This window comes from Hemicordylus capensis, chromosome 4 (assembly GCF_027244095.1).
Source record: "Hemicordylus capensis ecotype Gifberg chromosome 4, rHemCap1.1.pri, whole genome shotgun sequence".
NCBI classification, from domain to species: domain Eukaryota; kingdom Metazoa; phylum Chordata; class Lepidosauria; order Squamata; family Cordylidae; genus Hemicordylus; species Hemicordylus capensis.
This window is the reverse complement of record NC_069660.1, coordinates 150,649,834-150,675,607: the sequence shown is the minus strand read 5'-3', so window position 1 is coordinate 150,675,607 and position 25,774 is coordinate 150,649,834. Positions and strand designations below refer to the sequence as shown.

Genomic DNA, 25,774 nt, shown 5'->3' with positions numbered 1-25,774 from the left:
GAGAATCTATCCTTGGTTTTCTGATCCATATTTTTAGTTAAGACCTTGGTCTTAGTCTTATTTATATAGCACCAACATTCTTGATCCCCCCAAGGCCTCTTTTTGCCCCCGAGAAGACCCCTTTACCTTCCTTGGGAAAACCTGGGTCTCACTCATCACTGTGCTGCTGGATTCCCGCCAAGACTGAGCCGTTCTTTTTGGGGCTGCGCCATCTTGTTTTATGAGGTGATGCCTTATTCACCTCTCTCTATCACTGCTGCCGGATATAGGAGTTTCCCATTTTCTGGGAAAACACACCAGCAGGGATTAAAAACCAACAGCCTCCTGCTCTCTAGGCAGGTTGATTCCCCACTGTGCCATTAGGTGGCCTCAGAAGCGGCGACTGCCATCTTAGCTGGGCCTGGGGTTTCTTTCCCTCCCAAGGCCCTGGTTTTCCTTGAAGATGGCGGATCAGGTAAGGGAGCTTTGAATTTGCCAACATCGCAGATAAAGTGCTCCCTGCCTGTGATGGCGAACACCAGTGGGACTCCGTTGACGGCTTGACAATGTGATGGGCTGCCGTGCGCCGAGCCTCGCAGCCCTAAGGTGGGAGACTGGACAGGGACATGGTAGCGTACTGCGCGGGCAGCTCTATGGCAGATATCACAGATGCTGTAGAAGCAGATGGCGTGGGCGGCTTTATATCAGTTGTTGCCAGCGCTGTTTCCGATGCTGTCCCGGGCAGCGGGGTGGGGGTGGGGGGGCTGTGAGAGACCTTATGTGGCCTGGGAAGAGTGTCACTGAACTGCTCCCTGCTCTGCAGATTAATATGTTCTAAACTGCCTCCGTAGTCCATGCACTGGGGCAGGGGGAGGGAGACGGAGGAGTGGGTTGGATAAAGATAGGGTAAAAAAAAATGGATCCAAAGGAGGGAGCCATTGACTTTGGGGGGGGGAGGAGGAGGAGGAGGCCTGCACTTTCATTCCCACTCTCACTCATGCTGGATTGGCGCCCTTCCTAGAAGAGCATGCAATTTTTTAAGTCGAAGGGGTGGCCATTTTGGAGGACTCACTGTGCTGCCTCGAAGACCTATCCGCCTGATTTCTTCTGACCTTGGTGGAGGATTTGCTGTGATAGCCTCGAAAATCGCCTCTCACCTTCCGAAGGTTCCAGGGAGGCTGCAGATGAGGCACTGGCAGAACGGTGGGCCGCTGAAGACCGCGTCTCACAGCCCGAGGGCGGGAGACGCACGGTGGACTCGGCAGCATATGGCAAGGGAGGCTGAAAAGCGGCCGTCGCTGGAAGGGAAGACACTTCGGGTAGCTGATCAGCGGCCGATAGCGCTGCTGGTGGCGCCGCAGGAGGGAAAATGGGCAGACCTTCAATGGCCATTGTTGCTGCTATCAGGTTGTGAGAGGTGGGCCCCGAAAAAAGGCCGAGATTGACCTGGCCCTGCATTGCTTTGCCACAGTCCTCTCGTCTTGTCATTTCAATGAATGTCTGGAATAAACTGATGAGGTAATAAAAAATTCTTAACTTTACAACAATATTGTAAAGAATTATTAATTCTTTAATCTGAATCCTTGTGATTGTGAGAATCACCCTCATCTTCCAAGTATTATTAGGGCTTCAATTGGTTTAAGTAGATTAATTATGAGAGCTAATTTTAACTAGTGATGGCAAATTTTTATCAGTGGGTTGGTGAGTAAAAGGGACTCTTTATGCTAGTACCTAAGTTGGCATTATGGAGAATTGTAACTTTATTTAAAATCAGTTTAGTGATGCATTAGTTAAAATGCTAATTGATGTGTTTAGAAAACCAAAGAAACTCCATTTTTGCCCAGAAGACCTCATTCTAACTTAAAGTAACCTGGCCCAAACTCAGGGACATCACTGCCTCTCATGATTAACATCATTATCTCTCTCCAGCTAAATTGTATCTATGAAACTTGCTAACACAGCTAAGCTTCTCACTGCTAGAAAACAGGATCTAACCAAATAAGGAATAATCACCAGATGAACAATGAATCATTCGCATGCGTACTAGATACTTAGACCACCATTTTATTGCCACGTATACTGTGTCTAGGGTGTCAGCACCATTTAGATTATTTATATATATGTTAGGTGAGCCTGTAACCAAACTGTAATTGGTTTGAGAGCATGAGCCTACTCATTACCTATTGCTGACTGCAGAGCAATAAAGCCTCAATCCTTGTGTCAGACTGATTGGTTAAGCGGACCCAGGAATGAGCCCCATCCACATCAATTTGGTGCTGTGGCTCGGATGTAGACTCCTGGGTGGTTGTCCGACCCATCATGGAACCCGATACCCCAGCCAGTACTCTGCCTCTTGAGCGGAAAGGGATCTCGGGAAACCAGGACGCGCTGTTCACCACAACACGCTGCATCTGAGAACAGTGGGATGCAGGGGGGAGGGAGAGTGAATTCCAGAAAGGCGTCTCTTGGTAAGTACCCAGTCCGAGCAGGGGCGGGGAAAATGGTCTACGCAGCAATGAAAGTAGGATCCTACAATATTTGAGACCTTACTGCCAATAAAGGCCACTAGGTTCTCAGGGGTATTGTGCAGACTCTGTAGAACAGAAGATCGATTATACTAGAGTGTTAACGTGGGGAAAACGGGGAATAGATTAGAACAAGTGGGAAATCCTATAGGAATTTCTACTCACCTTTAGAGTAAAGCACTTCTGTACAGAATCATGGCCATATTATGAACTCGAGTCAGAGGCCTCCAGGCCCTGAAAATAACACCCTTTTGCAACTGCTTTTATTTTATACACATAGCGGGAAATGTTAAGAACAGCAATATGTGCAGGCCCACCAATGAAACCCCCTCCATATGTATTACCATCATGCTCCAAGCAGCTTCTCCTTTCCAGCATGCTATGGAGAACAAGGAAATTCTCTTAGTCTGTGAAGAGAGGGAGGGGTCTGAGGAAAGTATTAAAGAGGAAAGGATGATTGCCTTTTGCTAAAACCATGCTGTCTGTGTTCTGTTTCCAAGCTCAAACAGCTGCTTCAGCTGAGAAAAAGGGGGGAGGCGCATCGGCCTCCTCCACCCCTTGTGTTGCAAACAGTCTAATTTCCTGCTGCCGCTCTGTCCGAAGCCCAAAGAGAACACTGTTCTTGCTGCAAAAAGTTTCTCCGAACAAACGGCTGCTTTTCTTTTCTTTTTCTTCTTCTTTCTTCCTTCAACTGCTTGCAGTTGGAAAAGAGGAAAGAAAATGGAGTTTGAAGGAATGCGTGTGATGTAGTTCTGTGCAGGGAATTGTAGAGAAAAGACTGGAAGGAGATGTGGACAGAAGGGAAGGAATGTCTTGAGGATTTTAGTTGGAAGTTGTTAAAAAGTTGAAAAGCACCTGTAAGCTGTGATGTGGAAAGGTAATATGGAATCACAGATTGTTTTGTGGATGACTGTAATAACAGTTTGTTTTGTTTGAGCTCCTTTCTTAACTGAGTTTTATGGGTAAATGATTGTTTGCCCTAAACATATTTAAAATGTTATAAAATCCTATGTGACCCATGTGAAATTCCCTGTTTAGTCCCTTGCTCTGTGAAATACACAAGACAAGCCTGTGTGTGTGTGTGTGTGTGCATGTTTCTGAGCGGGAGCCCAATGCTCTGGTTCTGTGCAGGAATCCTCATTTTGTTAAACTGCAATGATCTGGGGAAAAGCCAAAACCCCCATCAATCTTATAACTCATCCCTGAGAAGATGAGGTTTCTGTTGTATTTGTGAATGTATTCTAGTGACATGTCTTTTCCTGTAAACTGTTCCAGAACAAACTTGCTCTGACATTGGATTCCAAAATTTGCAGTTATTATATTAATTGAACATAAAATTGGTCGTGGCCTGAGCAACAGGGGGAACTTTCAGCAGTCCCAGCTGGCCACCTGGGGTGCTGACGTTTTCCTTCTTTGTGAGTCTCCCCCCACCCCACAAAAGGGAGGTGCTGCTTATGGCTGGCTAAATGCATTAGGCATAAGTTGATTGTGTTATTTCTGCCACTACTGAATGTCATAGGACTTTATATGTTATGCTTACTGATTTCCTTGACATGGTCTCTCTTACCTATTTTCTGTTAGCTCAAAACTTTGCTCTTTTCTCTAACCGGACGTTTTCCCTTTTACTTTTTTCTCACAACTGTTAACTGACCTCTGGTGAACAATGACAACTCCGCCCATTTCCGGATGGGAGGAGGAAGGAGGTTCTCTGTAAAGCAGTTTGTGTTCCAGCCAGTTAATTGTGGGTGAGAATTAAAAATAGGATTTGAAGATAAATTAGTCTATTTGTTTTTTGTTTTTGCAAAATCTATGCAATATTTCTGCTAACTTTTTGATGTAAACTGAGAGCTAATAATCAAATGGTCTAAGGCTTAAATTTTAAATTTGTCTCATCTGCTAGCCCTGCTTTGCCTTCACAGTAGCTGAATCCCAGTAGCTGAATGATGAGATCCCAGATTTGAGATTTGATGAAAAGAATTTTGTTTTGCCACTCCTGCAAGTGGAAGGGAGTTCCAAAGTACCGGTTTGCATTTCACCTGGAAGACTTCCCAGTTTAAAAGGATCAAGCTTTGTATGTTACTGTGAAACCCATACCCTGTTTTCACAGCTCCTGATGAGAGACTTGACTTGATTATCACAGGTTTCACCCCTCTGCAAGATTATGGACCATTTTTCTGATAACACCTTTTGCTAAAGAGGCCTGTAAAAAGGGACACTTTGATTTGCTTCATGAGACATTAGGCCTTGCCCAGAAGTCTCAATCCTATTTCAACAAGGTATAGTATTTTTGCCTGGGGGCAGGGACTTTTTCTTTCTTATATAGGCTTCTCATGAGGATATTGTTACCCTACAAGGATGTCAAACCCTTACTCATTGGTCACTTGCTAGTTATGAGGCTAAAGATGGAGAGCTGGAACACCACAACTATCTACACATGACCTAGATGAAGATCCCAAAGCCAGATGTTACTGACGAATCACCCCTTTATGGAGAATAAAGTCAGGTATACTGGATGGAGATTGAATGCCCTGACAAAGGCCTGTAAATATGATTGTCAGCCAGTGTGGTGCAGTGGTTAGAGTGCTGGACTAGGACCGGGGAAACCCGAGTCCAAACCCTCATTCAGCCATGACACTTGCTGGGTGACACAGGGCCAGCCACTCAAATGGTCTGTCCTGCCTCACAGGGTTGTTGTAAGGAGGAAGAACAGGATACAGAAGAGACTGTGAGATGCCACATGGAAACAGAACTTTGTCAGCAGTTACACCCAAAGGGCCTTGGTGAAATTCAAGCGCTGGAGTTCTATGTTGCAGCCTCTCGAGTGATAAGACTATGTTTGACCTGTCAGGCAGCCCTGTCAGGCTTTAATGCTTCCTCAAAACCCCCAAATCATGAGGGGGGTGAAAATGTGGATGCCCTTTTTCCTTTTGACTTTGTTGCTTTGCCTTTTGCCCAGGATTGCCGTTTTGTCCTCGTGATCAGAGACCAGCCTACAACACAAGCCACCAAGCCCTAAATGCAGACATTATCCCCTGTTCTGGACTTCGGCGGGGAGAGGGGCCCAGGGCAAGAAGCGAAACAAAAACATAAATTGGAAAAAATGCCAAAAGACCAAATTGAAAATAGCCTCAGGTCTTATCCATCCATTGTATTATTTGCCTTGAAAACTTGACTTTTCCTTTTGTGCTGATGGTTGGCACCCAGGGACTTAGTCTCAGGACGCTGTCCCTACATGGGGGGAGGGAATTGGTAACTCACTTGCCTGTCTTTCTCTCAAGTAAACAGGTTTGCAACCAACAGTGCCTTGAATTGTCTTTCCGAGAAGGATTGGTCCTCCCCAGATTGAAGGAGTACCTGGATCCAACCCTGACCCAGGAGCACTAACCAGCAGCAGCAGCAGCTACCCGAGGGGAGTCCCTATCTGCGTTTCCAGTCCAACCCAATGGTGACAGAATGTCCATCTGCTGCCCTGTCCTGTGTTCAAGGAAGAGGGCCTAATGCAAAGTCCATCTTCCTGCTCCTGAGTGCTGTAGCAGAGGAATAGACAACGAATGCCTGAAGAGTGCCTGACAGCAAACAGGCAAGCCAATTTGTTTACTTTTCTCTGGAGTCATATGTGCAACAGCATCTCCCCAAGCCTTTAGTCACTCCTGTAAAGCCCTGGAACCATCCTACCCGGGTAAGATACCCTGCCAAAGACACTATTTCAAATTCTGCCAAAGACATTATATCAAATTGTCCACCGGGGGGCGGGGGGCAGTCAAGGCTCCCAGACACATGAACGTTCAAGCTTGTCTATGGACACTAGTCAAACAGGCCAAAACAACACTGATCAGAGAACATTTAGGATAGCCAGAATCCTGCAATGTTGGACAAGAGCATTTGGAAGGCAGAACCAATTGAAGGACTAAAATGGCTTTTTAAAAAACCAAAAACCAAGGACTCTTAGTTTTTGGAATTCTAGGGCTCTCCATGGCCTCCTTTTGGCCATGGCAGACTCTAGAGGACACTAAGGGGGGGTGGGAGTTGATGACTTACATCACTTTCTTGTAGTGACTATGAGCTATAATTATGTTGGAAACCCTGCTATCCCCTGTGCTGTAAGGACATGAACCTCACATGCTTGCTTTCTGGTCATTTCCTTATTTGCTTCCCTGACACCTTGTGCCAATCATCTCATAGTTTCACCCAGAGCATCTACCTGCAAATCTGCACCTTTCCCTAACTTACTGGTTCCTTTTTGCACTCTAAAGACATTAAGCTAGCCCAAGCTTTACCTGCCAGTTTTCTAAGACACCTGTATCCTTTAACTAATGTGACTGTACATGACTTCTCATTACCATTGCTTTCCATGAGCTGATAATCCATTAATCACCAGAAGCACCTGGTTCCACAATGCAAGGCTGTTATTGATACTTTATTTGGGATGGAGTTGGGTTAAGACAATGTTGCTTGCTATAAGTTGTATGATCTTTATATGTACACCTTGCTGCTATGTATAAAACCTTTTATCTATATCAAATCAGGCCGGATATGGGTGATTAAGGATATGTGTCTTAATTTATGGAATTATACTAATTATGCTTGTAGCTCTAGGATCTTGTATGCAATGTTTCTAGTTTTATTACCATGTGTACAGCCCATTTAGCACCTACCATTTCTGTAAAATCTATGCTTAGGCATCCCAAAATCACATGTCACAAATCCTTTAGCCACATGAAACACAGAACTATATTTCCAAGGCAAAGAAGATAATTCTAGTTATAGCATGTATTTTCTCTTTATTGATAGTCACATGTTGCTGCTTACAATGCATTCCAGCTTTAATCCAAATGTTTATGAGAACCTTTAAACCTCGCCATAATGTAAGACCTAATTATACAGCTGTACCTTTACAAGCCTTAAGACATCCTGAAGATTCAGGATAGTCCAATTTCAGGGGGGAACTGATCTGTTTAAAAAACCAAAGAAACTCCATTTTGCCCAGAAGACCTTATTCTAACTTAAAGTAACCTGGCCCCCAAAATCAGGGACATCACTGCCTCTCATGATTAACATCATTATCTCTCTCCAGCAAAATTGTACACAGCTAAGCTTCACATTGCTAGAAAACAGGATCTAACCGAATAAGGAATAATCACCAGATGAACAATGAATCATTCACATGCGTACTACTTAGACCACCATTTTATTGCCACATATACTGTGTCAAGCGTGTTAGCACCATCTTGATTGTTTGTATAAATGTAAGGTGCACCTGTAACCAAACCTTAATTGGTTTGAGAGCATGAGCCTACTGATTACCTATTGCTGACTGCAGAGCAATAAAGCCTCAATTAATAATTCCCAATCCTTGTGTCTGTCTGATTGGTTAAGTGGACCCAGGAACGAGCCCCATCCACCCAATGATTGATCAACTTAAAAATCTAGTTAGCAGCCCTACATTTCCCCCCATTTTAATAATTATGTACAGAACTGTAGTGCTTATACATGGCATTCTTAGATCAAATCCTTTGCTATGCACTCATATATACTCGGTAAGATGGACTATATAAGTAGTAACTACCATCTGTGGCTTTGAGTGTCTTTGTTTTGTCTGAGAAAAGCCTCTAACTATTGTTAAGAGATGGTAGAAACGGAGTGCTTGATCAAGTGTTCTTATAACATACATTCCAAAGGGAGCCTGTACATTATGCTGCTGTACTTTTTAAACCTAAGCAACAGGTAGAAATTCAGTAGGCAAAGCCTGTTGCGGGGAAAAGATCCCTCTAGAATCCAGCCTTCCTGTTTGATTCAGCCACTTTGCTTTCATCCGTCTATCACTTGGATAGAAAATGGGGCGTCTTGCCAGAACCAAAGAGGATTAGACTCAATTCTCGCCAATATACTTGTTGTCTTAACCGAATGAAGTCAAACAACAAGGGTACGTGCTCAAAGAAAGCGCTTTATTTCATGTCATGAAAGGCACGAGTATCATCAGAGCGCATCTGGATGATACTGCGCGCCGAGTTATACAGCAGGTAAGTTTTTATAGGTTTCAATCATACAAGCATATCAATAAAGCGATTAATACACGTCATTAGTTATCAAACTTACATATTCCAGAGGTGTCATCTAGAGCCTGAGAAGATGATTTACTACCTGGCTTCTGACAATTTTAATCCCTATGGTATCTTTTCATACCAGCCAGACCCTCTTTCAGCTGGCAAAGGAATTCAACTAATGGCCTGTGCTTGACCACTCCTGGTACCTGTTGCCTCGGTGGGCCCCTCAACCCACATTCTTGGGAGGGGGCCTCTTGCTCTTACCTCTGGCCTCCAGTTAGCTTCATATTCCATTAGGGATGTGAACCTAACTTTTGAGTTACACTTTAATACATACTTTTATATATTTTTATATACTTATTTGTAGGTCTGGATTAAACATTTCATTATCAGTCCCCCCTTTGACCCTGTCCCGCATCGGGAGCAAAGGGTCACTCATTCGCATATGCTTCATTCACATATACCGTGCGCAGCCTAGCTTTCTGCTGCTCAGTCAGCGTTCTCATGGGGATTTGGGGAAACTGCCCATTCAGGGTTTGAGGCCACATTTTCCACAAGTTACATACGCATTGAAAGCAGCAGCATACACTTAATATAACTATAGCTAAAGCAGTAAGCGTTACAATGAGTCCTTTGAGCCAATTCAGGTTTGGTAGCCATCCGGTTCACCAATTCCACAATCCAGGAGCATCTCCCTTTTGTACCTGAGACAGCTCATTACTGATGGACTCCATGTGTTTAATAGAACCTGAGATATCGACTTTATAATCAGAAATGTAGGAACAGCACTCTTGTTTTAAAAGGCCACATACACCATTTTTAGAGGCCAAAACAAAGTCCAGGGCTAGGCGGTTCTGTATGGCAAACTGTCGGACTTCGGACAGCTCTTGGTTGATAAGGCTAAGAGTTTTAGTAGTTTCATTTATGAATTCCTGTAAGGCTGCGGACACACGGTGTATATCATCATAATTTGCTCCAGTTCCATACATTAAAAAGATAGAGCGCATCCAAGCCTCTCCGGTGCTTTTGGGGCCTAAACTACGGTAGTTACGTAGTGAGCCAGAAGGAAAGGACTGGAGAATTCTCACTCTAGGGACCACCCATCCCAAATAGCACATACCTGAGGCATTGTTGGGCAAGGTAGCATATGCACGCTGCCCACAGATCCACCAAAGGGCTACATAATATTTGAAAAGTATTGTGTCTTCTGTAAAGGCTGAGATGAAGGGATCCCCTGTGATATAAGAGGTGAGAACTCCAGTGTGAACTCCTGTGTTACAGGTTTCATTTCTAGAAGTCTGCCATAGCGTGGAATAGATCTGGCAAAATGCTCCAATAAATGGTTTTGAGATTGAGGATAGATGTGAGTGATCATACCACTTGCCTTCCCACTGCAGGCTGTTGTTGGCTGGGGCCCAGTAATAGTTACACTTAGATCTTCCTAGTGATGGCCCCTTTCCTTTTAATATTCGACAAATTTCGCCTGGTGGGGTGTAGGCTAAAGCTATATATTCCGAAGAGCTAGGACGACGTAACCGGGGCACCTTAACTTTCTCCCACCACTCTGGTTGCATGTAAGTCTGGTTTGTAAGGGGAAGGGGAATAAGAGGTAGCCCACCCCCATGGTAAACTGGAAGTCGTGAACAAATCCAGCATTCAGATCTGTTTAAGTGTTCTGCAAGATGTCCACACAGGGCAATATATTTATTGGGGGTCCATGCTCCATTGGCCACAGAAAAAACAGCAAGGACTCCTATTACATTAAGAGTTCCAATGGCCAGTACCTATTCTCCCAAAAGGCCGGGACTCTATACCAGGTGCCTGTTTCCTTTAGGCAGAGGAAGGTTTCAGTGTCTACGTTCTCTTCCCAAATTAGTATTACTTCCTCTGTTTCCCTGCTATAGTAAACACTTCCCCACTTGAAAACCCAAAAAAATAGACTGAGCACTTTCCCAAATGTCTAAAGTGGTGGTTTCTAAATTGGCTTCAAAATTGGCATCAAACAGAACTACGGTAGGGGCTAGGTCAATGGCTGGAGTTAATGACAGATAGTGTTGCCAGCAAGGGTGGGGTGGATTCATTCCCACCCTGTTTCTTACACTAGCAAGAGAGCCAATATTACATCAGTGTTAAACAGTACATAAAATCAACAACTTGGTTTTCTCTTTGCTTCTGGGACTAGCTCTTTCCACGCAGCTTAGTCCAGTTTGGTTGTCCTCTGCTTCTGGGACTAGCTCTTTCCAGGCAGCTAGTCCTGCGTTGCTCCCACGATGTCTGAATCGATTTCCCACTCGTCCTCTGTGGTTCTCCGGAGTCTCAGGACTGGAACTCGACCACATGGTGGTATTTCATCTGCTTCTGGGGAGGGCACCCTGCGTTGCTCCCTCGAGGCTGGAGTTTGGTCTCCAGGTACTGCTGCACTTGCTTCTGGGGAGGGCACCTTGCGTGGCTCTTCCTCGTCCCCGGGAACGTGACGTCTCAGATGGGTATAGTGGACCCAGGATGCTCGACCGGCTACTTTAACTGCAGAATGTGTGGTTAGCAACACGGTTACAGGCCCTTGCCACCTTGGTTCCAAACAGGTTTTCCTGGACACCTTCTTTACCCACACTTGGTCTCCGGGCAAGAAGTCATGCAGTACAGTATCTACTGGTACTGGCTGAGAAACTGCAGCGTATCTGTGAAGAGAGGTTAACTGTCTCTGTAACGAAATAACATAGTCCATTAGTTCTTCATCCCACCCCCAGCAAACTCGTGTGGGCTGGAGAGAATGGTCGATAGACAATGGGAGGATGCCCAAACAGGAGCTCATAGGGAGATAACTTCAGCCTGGACCTGGGGCGGGTACGAATATGAAACAAAGCTAAAGGTAGGGCATCTATCCAGGTGAGGCAAGTCTCTGAGCATATATTGGCAATCTGAGTCTTTAGCGTTCTGTTCATACGTTCAACTTGCCCAGAGGAACTCGGGTGCCAAGGGGTGTGGAGAGCTTGTTGAATTCCCAAGGCTTTATACAGTTCTGACAACACTTTGGCAGTAAAGTGTCCCCCCTGATCCGAATCTATTACCTCAGGGATTGAATACCTGGGTACAATTTCCTTCAGCAGGTTTTTGACAACAGCAGTCGTGTCTGCACGCTTACATGCAAACGCCTCGGGCCATCCTGTTAGCTGGTCCATGATGACAAGTAAGTGTTTAAAACCCTGACGTGGGGGCATGTCTGCAAAGTCAATTTGTAAATGCTGGAAGGGTGCATAAGTCCATTGTCTGGCTCCAGGTATTTTCTGCTTGCAGCCTGTTGGATTGAAGGCCTGACAGGTTGGGCACATGGAGGCCACCCTTTTAGCCTCTACATGAATCCCTGGAGCAAACCATGTTCGGAGAATCTGGTCAGCCAGCCCGGTCTTGCAGGCATGGCCATTTCGATGGGTTAACTGGGCTAAGGTTCTCAGCAATAGTTTTGGGGCAATCGGTCTCCCATCCGGGATTCTCCAAACCCCATCAGGATCAATCTTAGCCTCATACTTCTTCCAGGACTCTAATTCCTCTTGGGGCACTGTTCCATAGATTCTCTGCACGGCTCCTTTAAGTGAGGTGTCTTCATCTGCTGCACGGCCTGCAACCTGAGAGGTTGTAGAGCAGCGGCTCGGGCAGCATTGTCTGCTAGCCTGTTTCCTACACTTACCGGGTCTGTGTTTCGCGTGTGGGCTGCACAGTGCATCACTGCAATACTAGAGGGTAGTTGTATTGCTTCTAACAACTCTCGAAACTGCTGCCCATTCGCTACCTTACTCCCTGAGGAGGTAATAAAACCTCTCTGTTTCCACAGCTGGCCAGTAGCATGACAGATCCCAAATGCATAGCGAGAATCTGTGTATACATTTACACTTTGGTCTTTGGCCCACTTGCAAGCTTGGGTAAGTGCCACAAGTTCCGCTGCTTGTGCACTCAATCTAGGGGGTAGGGCTTCAGCCTCTATCACCCAATGGTCAGTTACTACTGCATACCCAGTCTTTCGGGTCCCTTCTGTCATATAGGAGGACCCGTCCACATACAAAATCCAGTCTGGGTTCTGTAATGGAACATCTGTTAGATCCATTCGGGGTTTCTCAGTCATTTCAACCAACTGGCAACAGTCATGATGGGCTTCCCCTTCAGTTGGCCCTGGCAACAGAGTTGCTGGATTCAGAGTGCTACATCTCTCAATTTTCAGATTTTCAGCAGTCAGTAACAGTATCTCATAACGATTCAGTCTCTGGTTAGAAAAATGCTGAGTGTTGTGTTGCAGCAAGAGAGCTTCCACAGCATGGGGAACCATTACAGTGAGGGGGTGTCCCAAGACTAGATCCTGGGCCTTGCTAACTAGCAGGGCAGTGGCTGCCAAAGCTCTTAGGCATCCCACTGTCCCTTGGGCTACTGGGTCCAATTGTGCAGAATAATAGGCCACTGGACGCTTCCTGGGGCCCAAAGGTTGAACCAAGACCCCTGATGCTACTCCTTTTCTCTCATGAACGTATAATACAAAGGGCTTGTTGTAATCGGGTAAACCTAGAGCTGGAGCTTGCATCAAAGCATGCTTTAGTGAATGGAAAGCACGCTCTCTTTCCTTGTCCCAGAACACAGGATCTTCTGCCTCCTCGGAGGTCATTTCCACTAATGGCTTCACTAGTTCCCCATACCCAGGTATCCATGGGTGACAGAATCCTGCAGCCCCGAGTAGGGCTCGAACTTGTCGTTTGGATATGGGTTTTGGGAGGTTTTGAATGGCCTGCTTTCTTTTGTCAGTCAGCTTCCGTGTCCCATCAGAAATTAGATGGCCCAGGTATTCCACCTCTTCCTTACACCATTGGAGTTTACTGGGAGAAATTTTATGTCCTCTCAGTGCCAGTCCTTTCAATAATTCTTCAGAGTCTATTTGGCAGTCAATTTTGGTCTTACTGCAAATCATCAAGTCATCTACATAAACAACCAAAACCGATCCTGCAGGTAGTACCAGGTCAGCAAGGTCCTGGTGCAGGATTTGGCTGAAGATCCCAGGACTTTCTATGTACCCCATTGGCAATCTCTGCCATGTTAGCTGATTGGTAGGGTGTCCATCCTTCCCCAGGTAAATGCAAACAAGGGTTGGGACTGGGGGGCCACAGGTATGCTTAGAAAAGCAGCACATAAGTCTACAACAGAGAAAAATGTCGCCCAGGGAGGGATTCCAGTAAATATAGTAGCTGGATTTGGGACCACAGGATGTCTAGCTACAACATGTTGGTTTACTGCCCTTAGGTCCTGCACAAACCGGTACACGGGTTTCCCATCTGGCCCTGGTTTGGGTTTTCTTACAGGTAGAATTGGGCTATTGTAGGGGCTTTGACATCTCACAAGAATCTTTTGTTGCATATATGAATCTATCAAGGGCTGTATGCCTTCTCTTGCTTCTTTGGTCAGTGGATATTGCTTAACATGGGGTGGAGGCGAGTTGGGCTTGACAGTAATCACGACAGGGACAGCTGATAGCAAGAGTCCTACATCATTAGAGTCTTTTGCCCATAGGGTAGTGGGTAGCTGCCTCAATTCTTCAGGTATTCCTTCGGGTAGTTCACTTTGTCCCTCCAGGAGGGCAGCCTGAAGGGCTGGAACTCGATGTACAGGTAGTACAACTCGAATACCAGATGGTGAGCACTCAAGAGTGGCGTGCAGTTTACATAATAAATCTCGTCCCAGCAAGTTAACAGGTCCCACAGAGGATAGCAGGAAAGCATGTTCCTCTGAGAGAGGACCGATAGAAACCTTGGTGGGGTGTGAAAGAGGAAGTTTGAAAGGTGTTCCCTCTATACCCATCACCCGCACACCCCTCCCTGAAGGTTGTAAGTCAGATCCAGGAGCCACCTGAATTGTCGAATAAGCGGCACCTGTATCCACCAGACAATCATACACTTGTTCCCCCACCCTCATAGACAAAGTTGGATCATTTACAGCACAACAAAAAGACATTGCATCAGCATTATCCCAATTCCTAACCACCCACAAACCCTCTGCCTCCACCTCCCGTCAATTTATAATATCTTGAGTAAAATCTTCATTGCTGTATGGACGTTGATCTGACCTGCCTCCCTGTGGCCGAGGGTTCCCAGGGAACCTTGGCCCAGGGGGGCCCCGGGGCCTGGAGGGGCACTCTCGCTTCCAGTGACCATATTCCTTGCAATAGTGGCAGAGGCCCCCCCTTTGTTCCCCACTCCCTTGGGGTCCACCGCTCTCTCTTGGTTCTCGCCCCCCTTGGGGTCCCCCACCCCTCCTTTGTCCATAGAGCAACTGGTTCCTTCCTCTTTCCCCTTGCGCTCGGGGCTGTAACATTGTAGCCAGCAGCTTGAGTTCTTGTGTCTTGGAATTCTGTTTTTCCTTCTTTTTCTGTTCCTCCCTCCCGTTGAATACAAAGGTGGCTATGCTCAGTACTTCAGGGAGTGGCTTTCCTTGCCAGCCTGGGGCACGCTTGGTAAAATACTTGTTAATATCTGGGGCAGCTTGCTCTACAAACAGGGAAGCCATCATGGCTTGATTGGCTTGGGCTTCAGGATCTATTCCCCCATGGGTCCGTGCAGCCTTCATGAGGCGATGGTAGTATTCAGAGGGGTGTTCATCAGGACCCTGAACCACTATCTTCACCTTTGCCCAATTGACACTCTTCTGTCCTGCCACTTTAATTCCTTCCAATATGGTTTTCCGTCCGGACTGGAGGCGAGCCATGTCAACTTTGTCATTTGGGTCCCACTTTGGGTCCTCCTGTGGCCATGGATTAAGTGCTGGGTTTTGCCCTACTGCATATTGCTGAGCTTTCTGCAGTACTAATGCCTTTTCTTCTGTGGTTAACAGGGATGACATTAGTTGCTCTACATCTTGCCAATTGGGCTGGTGTGTATTGAAGATTGTTTGAAATCTTCGGTGCACCAGCTCTGCATCATCTCGCAGGCGCGGGGTGTTTTGCTGCCACAGAACCAGGTCTGCTGCAGCAAAAGGGACATGACTATAGGGATGTGCTATCCCGTCATTAGTGGGAACAGGGTAAGTTCTGAGAGGGGCTATCACTTGGGGACTTCCCTCCCCAAAAGATGCCATTCGAGAGGGCTGGTTTCCTAATGCTTGTTCAAGGACAGTGGAAATTGCCTTAGTTGCTGTTTCCAGGAGAGAGAGAGACTGCTGCTCCTGCATGAGTTTGCTCTGACAGGCAGTTTCAGTGAGATCTTTTCCAGCTGCTCCAAAGGGGAGCCCAGACCTGGTGTGAGGGGGAGAGACCGGAGGCTGAACGTTTTGACTTGCCCCAGCTAACATAGGACTGGCTCCGGGAAGGAGAAGAGGAGCCGGGGGCATAGTGCTTGGTCTCCACCCATCCTCCTGTGTAGAAAGGTAGGGAGGAGGAAGGGGAGCTGTGGTGGCCACCATTTGATTATTGATAGGGCTGGGAACCCCCCCTGCTTTCTTCTCAGCAGCGTTTGCCCAGACAAACCAATAATCCATTTGCCCAGGCTGTGGGACCTCCAGGAACCCTCGCAAATAGCTGAGACGATCATGCTCAAATGACCCAGTTGCTGGCCATTGTCTTGCAGGAGTCTCAAAGGTATATCCTGGCCAAACGGAGGTACAAAGAGTGACCATCCGAACCCGTGACAGTCCCACAGTCCCTGTCAAATCCCTCCAGTTTTCATACATGTATGCTAGGGGGGTTCCTGGAACTAGTCCTTTGCTCTGTCCAGTCCCCATCCTTTCCAAGGATCCCTCCCAAGGAATCCTTCCCCAAGGTACCTTAAAACCCGTAGAGCACGCACCTGATTCTCAATGTGGAATCTTGGAAGCGGTCCTTTTCGCCTTACCCAACCCAGGGGGTCCCACCGAGTCCCAGCAATGGTGAACTCACCGTTTGGCGCCGGCTGGTTGTCACTGGATCCTCCCGGGTTCAGGCAGACAGGGTGGACAGTCCCATCTGATCGGGGTGCCAGGAAATTGTTGCGGGGAAAAGATCCCTCTAGAATCCAGCCTTCCTGTTTGATTCAGCCACTTTGCTTTCATCCGTCTATCACTTGGATAGAGAATGGGGCGTCTTGCCAGAACCAAAGAGGATTAGACTCAATTCTCGCCAATATACTTGTTGTCTTAACCGAATGAAGTCAAACAACAAGGGTACGTGCTCAAAGAAAGCGCTTTATTTCATGTCATGAAAGGCACGAGTATCATCAGAGCGCATCTGGATGATACTGCGCGCCGAGTTATACAGCAGGTAAGTTTTTATAGGTTTCAATCATACAAGCATATCAATAAAGCGATTAATACACGTCATTAGTTATCAAACTTACATATTCCAGAGGTGTCATCTAGAGCCTGAGAAGATGATTTACTACCTGGCTTCTGACAATTTTAATCCCTATGGTATCTTTTCATACCAGCCAGACCCTCTTTCAGCTGGCAAAGGAATTCAACTAATGGCCTGTGCTTGACCACTCCTGGTACCTGTTGCCTCGGTGGGCCCCTCAACCCACATTCTTGGGAGGGGGCCTCTTGCTCTTACCTCTGGCCTCCAGTTAGCTTCATATTCCATTAGGGATGTGAACCTAACTTTTGAGTTACACTTTAATACATACTTTTATATATTTTTATATACTTATTTGTAGGTCTGGATTAAACATTTCATTATCAGCCTCTCATTATTGCATTTTTATTTGCTGATTTGCTTCTTTTCATAAGGCATTTCAAAGCAGAAAGTGTCTGCCAGTAAAACAAAAACAAATTATTCTATAACGTTTTGTTAAATTTGAGGTGGAAGGCATGATTATTTCAAAGCACTGCAGTAAACGAGTCATGCTTGCTTTGGGTTTTTACATCAGTTCCTATGTAATTCCACAACCCTTGTCCTACACGTGCTGGAGTCTATCAAGTGCAATGAAGAACTATAATTAATACTAAATAACCTTTAAGAAGAAACTGATGTCTGCAGCAGACTGGATCCTTGTTATCTTTGGACCCTTCCACAGGGGGTCTTTAGCACAGCTGAGACATTGCTCACAGCTGAAAGCACAGGGATGGCAATACATTGCAAATGCAACATTTCTGGGTGTGAATTCTTACAACAGTTTTTTTTTTTAAAGCACCACACAAGTTAAAGGCAGACACTTTCCAAGTTTGAAATCTCACAAACCTTATCATCAGATTGCTTGGCAAATATGCAGATAGGGCTCTGTATAGAGAATTAAACAGCATGAGAGTGAACATTTCCATTTTATTCCTTGCCTCTCCCCCCCCCCCGCACCCTTCAGTTTTGCCAGCTTACAAGGTATTAAACCGACATTGTCCTTTTAAAGGATATTTTGTCCACTTACTTTTTTGTGCCATTTATATCTGTTTTTTAAATGCTCAGGTCACTTGCCAACAACTTTGCATTCTTCTGACTCCCGAGATCAGGGAAAAATCTAGACTTGGGTCTTGCAGAGGCCATTTGAGCATGTGTGGCAGCCATTTTTTATTTCTGGCAGCCTTTTTTTATTTTAAAAAAATGGCTGCCGCACGTGCTCAAATAGTCTCTGTGAGGTCCTATGCCTTGCCAGGCCTCGCAGTGGCCTATTGAGCATGTGCGGGACCTCTAAAATGGCCGTTGCACTGATCTTTCTAGGCCCGAACAGGCCTGAAAATCAGCCCAGGATGGGCTACAGTGGTGATCTGAGAGGGTGGCAGGGGAGGGGAACCTTTGCAGACTCCTCCCTCCCACGGCCTTTAGGAAGGTGCCTCAGGGGGCTACAGGTAAATAATTTTTTTTTTAAAATCCATGAATTGGGGAGGGGGGGCAACATGGCACTGGCATGCCCCCAGTGGCGCCTAGGGCACGTGCCCTGGCTGCTCCACCCTAGTTTCGTCTATGATTGTTGCTGCCAGGAATGGCAGGTCAGATTTTAGAAAGTGCTGTAATTCTCAGGCTCCCTTCTCAGCCCTCAGTCTGCATGGAAACAGAGAACAGGTGCTGTCTGCTCCCATGATGCAGACAGAAGAATGCATAGGGTCTAAATTTACATCTGCCATAAAGACAGCAGCCCTCACGAACTGATCTATCTTACAGAGGACTGCCTTCTCCTGCATGCTTCATCGAGACAGTCTTAGGTTAGAGGCCTATGCCCTTTTTGCTTAACATGCAGTAACAACTGAAGACGGAGGCCCCTGCCTGCTGCAGTGCTGGTCCTAGGCTCCGCCCCCTGGCTGAAGTCCGTGCACTGTGTCCCCCTCCTCATGATATACCACACAGGGCTTATTCCAGAGAGCCCCTTCGGCCAGTGGACTGGAACCCTGGCCAACAGAGGAGTGACTGCAGCTGCCTTCATGACACTAGCTCATCTTCAGCCACATTCTCAGCCTCAGGAAACATATATGCCAGTTTCTGGCAAGTGCATCTATAGTGACACTTTAGAGCTTCCATGAATTCCGGAGGCAACTTTTATGTTCCGTTCTGTTTTTAAAACAAACTGTAGCCATCTAGACTCTCGATTCTAGAGGAAAAACAACTGCTCTTTTTTTACTTTATAAATGCATCCAGGGATGCATTTATAAATGCATCTGGCTTGAAAGAAGAGCCTGCTTTATGAACAGACACAACCTGCTCCTGTATTCAAGAAAGAGGCGTGGGGAAACTCTGTGGGGGCAGGGCAGAAACATGCAGCAGATCAGGAATTAATGGTCTAGGCAGATCCTTAGGGGGGAAAGAGTGGGAAAGTCCTCATTTTGAAGACAACAGCCTCCTCCCTCCTCAGAGAGCTCATAATAACTCCTGTTTCCAAGGAAAAAAGCCTCTGTAATTCAACATATGCTAGGTAGGTAAGACCTTAGGGAAAACCACAGGAAAGTCCTCAAGCTGAAGGAAAAGCCCTTCTTTCTGGGGGAATGTGAACTGTCTGTGCAGAGGTGTCGCGATAATTGAGCAGAGGGGTTCAAAGAACCCAGCCCCCCCCCCCGGCTCCTGAGGGGCCCTCAACTCCACCCCTCCCAATTTTATTCATTTTCTCCCTCACTCTGAGGGGCCGCCAGGGAGATGGACGAACACAGGCCCCCTCTCTACTAGATATGCCCCTGTGTCTGAGTCTGCAAATTCATATCCATGTACAGTTTTATATAGTCTTTAAACAATTCTCTCTCTCACACACACACTCACACACACACACACATGTTAATACATTCACAACATATAAAACAAACACCCAGTATCTTGCGATGAATGTGCCTTATTCCACCAATATTTAATAAACATAATCTAACAACTTAACTGACAAAAGATGTTGTTCATAAACTTTGTTATAACATTCAATAGAATTTATCAGCCACTAATGCAGCTTTTTTTTTTTAAGAGGTCTCAATTTATTCCACTGCCCCACCCTACCGCCAAGTATGCTCTGCGTATTTTGGAGATCTGCTTTCTTTGTTACCATGCCTCCAAGGAGCTACCTATGGCTATATAAATAATTGCTGTGTGAAGACATTTGAGAGGCAAGCATTTATAGACTGAAGAATAATTCTCTTACAACTTGTCTTCAGTGTACCAAACTGACATCATGGGTGACTTGGCTGGTGCCAGGCACTCCACTATCCTCATCTTGATTTGGGCCTCAAAGACCAAGGAAAAATGTGGGTGCACGTGAAGGGCAAACTGGAAGCAAGCACAATTTGTGACACTGCAAAACTTTATTGTAGATGACATGGCATGTCTAGGCATTAGGCTTGGGTTCCAGTGTCCCAGTTTTGTGGAGTTTGAGCCAAAATGAAATATCCTTAACTCTGGTCCTAAAGTGGCACTATTTTGACCATCTAACATAGATTAAGGCCATAGCAGTTTGCCACAGTTCTTTGGGATAGATGCAAGTTTAATCCTGGAATTTCAGCTTTGGCTTCCTTAAATATAATGAGATGTTCTGCACAGAAGACAAAGAATCAGTTTGGGCTAGGAGGTAAAGGTAAAGTGTGCTGTCAAGTCAGTGTCGACTCCTGGCGACCACAGAGCCCTGTGGTTGTCTTGCTAGAATACAGGAGGGGCTTACCATTGCTATCTCCCGTGCAGTATGAGATGATACCTGTATGATTTTGTAGTACAATATAGAAGGCAGATGCATTGCTTTGGAAGAAATTAAAATCTTTATAAGTAATGGGTAGATTGGTTCAATAGGTACAAATATGAAGTTATATTAACATCCAACTTGAACAAGGGGTACAAAGAGTCCAACTAAATGAATCTGAGGTAAGTTGTGCTACAGATGATTCTTTGATAGGAGTTATTGGGATTGCTGTGGTAGTTGGTACTGCCACTGTTGCCACAGAGTAGCTATGTGGAAGATGCATAATGTTTTCCCTTACTTGCTCAGTTTGCTGAGGGACTGGCGGGTTCAGAAACTGTGGCTGATATGTCTCTGTCTAGCTGCTTCTCCAGGATGCTAGCCCTCATGCACAGGAGACATTTCTCTACATGATGATGGGCGATAGTGGCGAAAATGTGGAGAGTAAACTTCCTAATGATGGTGCATGAAATCTCCCATCGTAGGCACTAGAGAGTATAGTTGTGGAAATCTGGATTCACACTCCGGGTGGAAGAAACCACAGTCCAACTCTATATGGCTTTTGACTTCCCTCATGTGGTCCCATGCTCCTGCAATACAGTACCAGCAGTGATCATACTGAGGAAATAGTTGGTAGCAATGTTCACCTCTAGACTCAACAGGAGGATGCTTCTCTTCTTCCAGTGCTTGTTGTGTCATCATCACCGAAGTGGTTCTAGATGGTGAAGTTTTGCAAGGAGACATGAATGGTATCTTAGATATCTGGAACATGGTCTCCAGGTGCAAAGCAGAAAGCAGCTGCTGTTGTTCCTTCCAATTGATATGTAAAGTTGAATAGTAGTTGAAAGTTTAATACTGACACGAAAGAAATTCACTTTGTCGTACTGAAACAGATGGTATAGTCTTGGTCGACACAACATTTCTGATCAAAGTCAAGGTTCAATGCATTGTTGGCACTCACCTGAAAGATCATTCTCAGTGGTAGGGAGTGTATCCAGTGATGCTGGGTTGTTCCTCCCACCTGCTCCAAGACAGGGCCAATCAGGAAACAACTTTTTCTGGTGAGCTGGGAGGAGCTACCCCCTAATCCCCAATGTGAAGTCTTAGAGAATCGCTCTGGTGCCACTGAACTCTAACCTTAAACATCATGAACAAGAAATTGGTGTATGTCTGAGAGTTCTTCTTTAAATGATTGGTTTTTGAAATTATGGGATTATGCTTCAATTTCGCAAGTCTCATCTTATAAGGAGGGTTCGTGTTCTGAGTCATTTATGTCTGTTTGGGAGCCTTTTATAAACTACAACATTCGACAAGGTCTCCATTTGTTCCCAATGTCGGGATTCGATTTATGACGTTTTTAGTACATAAGGTAAACAGTGCTGATAAGGTTTTATAGCCATCCAGTATTTGATATTCTTTATATTTCTTATAAGAATATTGTTTGAGCATACGTACACTTACATTTTATTATTCATGAAAGCTCTTCTTAATATAAATATACAGGACTCACTTTTTTCTCTTGTTAACCTCCTCAGATGACATCAATGGGTGGTGGGGCTCATAGTGAAGAAGACGCTCTCTTAAATACCCAAGGCCTAAGCCATTTAGGGCTTTATAAGTTATAACTAGCACTTTGTATTTTGTCCAGTAACCCATTGGCAGCCAGTGTAGCTCCATCAGTAAAGGAGTAATGTGGTCTCTCCGAGATGACCCAGAGACCAACCTGGCTGCTGCATTCTGAACCAGCTGAAGTTTCCGGACTACATACAAAGGCAGCCCCATGTAGAGCGCATTACAGAAGTCAAGTTGGAGGTTACCAACAGATGTACCACTGTTTTGAGGTCACTGATCTCGAGAAACGGGCGCAGCTGGCATATTAGCCAGAGCTGATAGAAAGCACCCCTGGCCACCGCCTCAACCTGAGAAACCAGGGAGAGGTATTAATCCAGAAGTACTCCCAGACTGTGAACCTGTTCCTTTTGGGGAAGTGTGACCTTATCTAGAACAGGTAGATCAAAATCGTCTCTAGATTTCTGACCCTGCACAATAAGTACCTCCGTCTTATCTGGATTCAGCTTCAGTTTATTCTCTCTCATCCAGCCCATTACTGCTTCCAGGCAGGCATTTAGGGAGGATATGCCAGCTGCTGAATAAGTTCACATGGAGACTAGATCTGGGTGTCATCAGCGTACTGGTAACACCCAGCTCCAAATCCCCTTATTAGAATAAGGATCTTAAAGACACTGAATATTCCTGGTGTTTTTCTAGATTTTTGGATTTTTCTTGTCTGTCTTGGATTTTATTCACCCATCAGCTTAATAAACAGCATTATTAATGGAATTTGTACTCATTACTTATATCATTTAGTATTCTGCATGGAATTTTTTATTTGTTACTCAGGAAGCTGGGATGGATGAGATTAGAATATTTATGACTTTTTATAATCTTTAATTAAAAAAATTACTATTCAGCACTATAGAACATTCCAAACACATTTTTTTGTTAGGTTAGACTCGGGATTTTGAAAGCTTCTGAATAATTTTTAATAATTTTTTTCATTTTCAATTATATAGGTTTCAAATCAGATGAAGGACAAAATTGGAGTGCGGAAATTTACATTTATTGATTTTATTGATCTGTTTTTACATGGACCAACAAGTGGTGTAGATGGGAATACCTATTGTAGAACACTGTGCTTGAATTACTTATATTATCTATATCTTTTTTTGTCATGGTAGAATGGGTTCTCGCCTCTTTAAATTGCATAATTGTTGGACGATCAATCGGTTCAGGGGGAGTTTTCCTTGAGAGGTTTAAGATCCTTTACTGAAGGTTAGATTCCGTTTTAGACTTTCCGAGGCCTGCTATCCTAATAACATATTAACAATATTTCTCTCTCTCTCTCTCTCTCTCTCTCTCTCTCTCTCTATATATATATATATACACACACACACACACACACACACACACACACACACAATTACTACTATTGTTTCTTTCTTATGTATGGGGATCTTTTTTGTTGTCGATGGATAAGATCTGTTTGTATGGTTTTGTTGGACTCTCAGAGATGTAACCTTTTCTGTTTCTATAATACTAATAAAAGCATTTAAAACGGTCGGTGGGGGGTGGGTGGGGAGTGGACTTAGACCTTGTGCCCCGGGGAGCTGTCCTGGAATGAGAAAAGAGTGAAAATTTGGTCCTAAAACAATTCATACAACGTAGGTAAATCTTAACTACCCTGTGCATGTCCAGAGTATGCCACTCCTTCTTAGGTGAACTGGGGTTAGGGCAAAAAGATGGCAGCATGAGCTTCTGTGTTCTGTGAAACAATTAGTTAACTTTAGGCACAAAGGTAGGATCCGTCCATAGGCAAATGTAATAGGGAAAAATCAGACACGGTTTCATATGTGTAAACAGCAACCCCAGCTCTGAAATCCAACACATGGAGCTAATGGAAACAAGAAACAAAGCCTTCAACAAAATAAACTTTAGGGAAATCAATCTGAGAGGTTCAAAGGGAGCCTTAGTTATTTATTTATTTTACATTTATATCCCGCTTTTTCCTCTGAGGAACTCAAAGGAATACGGTTATGTTTAACTTCACAACCACCCTGGGAGGTAGGTTAGGCTGAGAGATACATGACTGGCCCACAGTCACCCAGTGAGTTTTGTGGTTGAATGGGGATTTGAACTCAGGTCTTCTCGGTCTGAGATAAACATTCTAACCACTATGCTATAGGGAAGAGAGGAGAGCTAGTCTTGTAGTAGCAAGCATGACTTGTCCCCTTAGCTAAGCAGGGTCTGCCTTGGTTGCATATGAATGGGAAACTTGATGTGTGAGCACTGAAAGACATTCCCTTTTAGGGGGATGGAGCCTAGAAGGCTCCAAGTTCCCTCCCTGGCATTTCCAAGACAGGGCTGAGAGAGCAAGGGAGCTCTTGGGGAACTGGAGCTGTGTTTGAAGCCAAGAATTTATAGTATCCATTCTCTCTCTCTCTCTCTCTCTCTCTCGCCAAGACTGCTCCATTCTCTCTCTCTCGCCAAGACTGCTCCATTCTCTCTCTCTCTCTCTATCCAAGACTGCTTTATTCTCTCTCTCTCCCTCTCTGCAAGACCGCTCCATTCTCTCTCTCTTGAACAAGACTGCTCCATTCTCTCTCCCTCTCTCTCCAAGACTGCTCCATTTTCTCCCTCTCCCTCTCCCAAAGATGGCTCCATTCTCTCTCTCTCTCTCTCTCTCTCACAAGACTGCTCCATTCTCTCTCTCTCCCCCTCGCCAAGATTGCTGCATTCTCTCTCTCTCTCTCTCTCCAAGACCACTCCATTCTCTCTCTCTCCCGCTCTCGCCAAGACTGCTGCATTCTCTCGCTCTCTCTCCAAGACTTCTCCTCTCTCTCTCTCGCCCTCTCGCCAAGATCGCTCCATTCTCTCTCTCTCTATCTCTCGCACAAGACTGCTCCATTCTCTCTCTCCCCCCCTCATGCCAAGACTGCTCCATTCTCTCTCCCCCTCTTGCCAAGACTGCTCCATTCTCTCTCTCTCCCCTCTCGCCAAGACTGCTCCATTCTCTCTCTCTCCCCTCTCGCCAAGACTGCTCCATTCTCTCTCTCCCCTCTCGCCAAGACTGCTCCATTCTCTCTCACTCTCACCAAGACTGCTCCATTTTCTCTCTCTCTCTCTCGCCAAGATCGCTCCATTCTCTCTCTCTATCTCTCTCGCACAAGACTGCTCCATTCTCTCTCTCTCTCTCACACACAAGACTGCTGCATTCTCTTTCTCCCCCTCATGCCAAGACTGCTCCATTCTCTCTCTCTCCCCTCTTGCCAAGACTGCTCCATTCTCTCTCTCTCCCTCTCACCAAGAGTGCTCCATTCTCTCTCTCTCTCTCTCTCTCTCTCTCTCTCTCCTCTCGCCAAGACTGCTGCATTCTCTCTCTCTCCCTCGCCAAGATTGCTGCTCTCTATCTCTCTTCCTCTCTCTCCCCAAGAGCGCTCCATTCTCCCTCTCTCTCTCCCTCTTGCCAAGACTGCTCCGTTCTCTCTCTCTCCCTCGCCAAGACTGCTCCATTCTCTCACTCTCCCTCTCTCTCCCCAAGACCACTCCATTCTCTCTCTCTCCCCTCTCGCCAAGACTACTGCATTCTCTCTTTCTCCCTCGCCAA

The 25,774-nt window shown here is 45.6% G+C and overlaps 1 protein-coding gene across 18 annotated transcripts in view; it reads left to right on the top strand.

Moving 5' to 3' along the window:
• The first annotated feature begins 721 nt into the window (after positions 1-721).
• LOC128321944 (uncharacterized) overlaps positions 722-25,774 on the top strand; it is a 70,750-nt gene continuing 45,697 nt past the window's right edge. Inside the window, exons 1-2 of one of the 18 annotated variants that reach the window (XM_053242530.1) lie at positions 722-2,447; positions 5,790-6,183. The gene's annotated coding sequence lies outside the window, so the exon portion shown is untranslated. Of the gene's footprint in view, positions 2,448-2,470; positions 6,184-18,240; positions 18,323-19,168; positions 19,381-20,514; positions 20,796-21,337; positions 23,443-25,774 lie in introns of those variants that run through there. The other 17 variants (XM_053242526.1, XM_053242518.1, XM_053242524.1 and 14 more) reach the window with 17 other exon arrangements.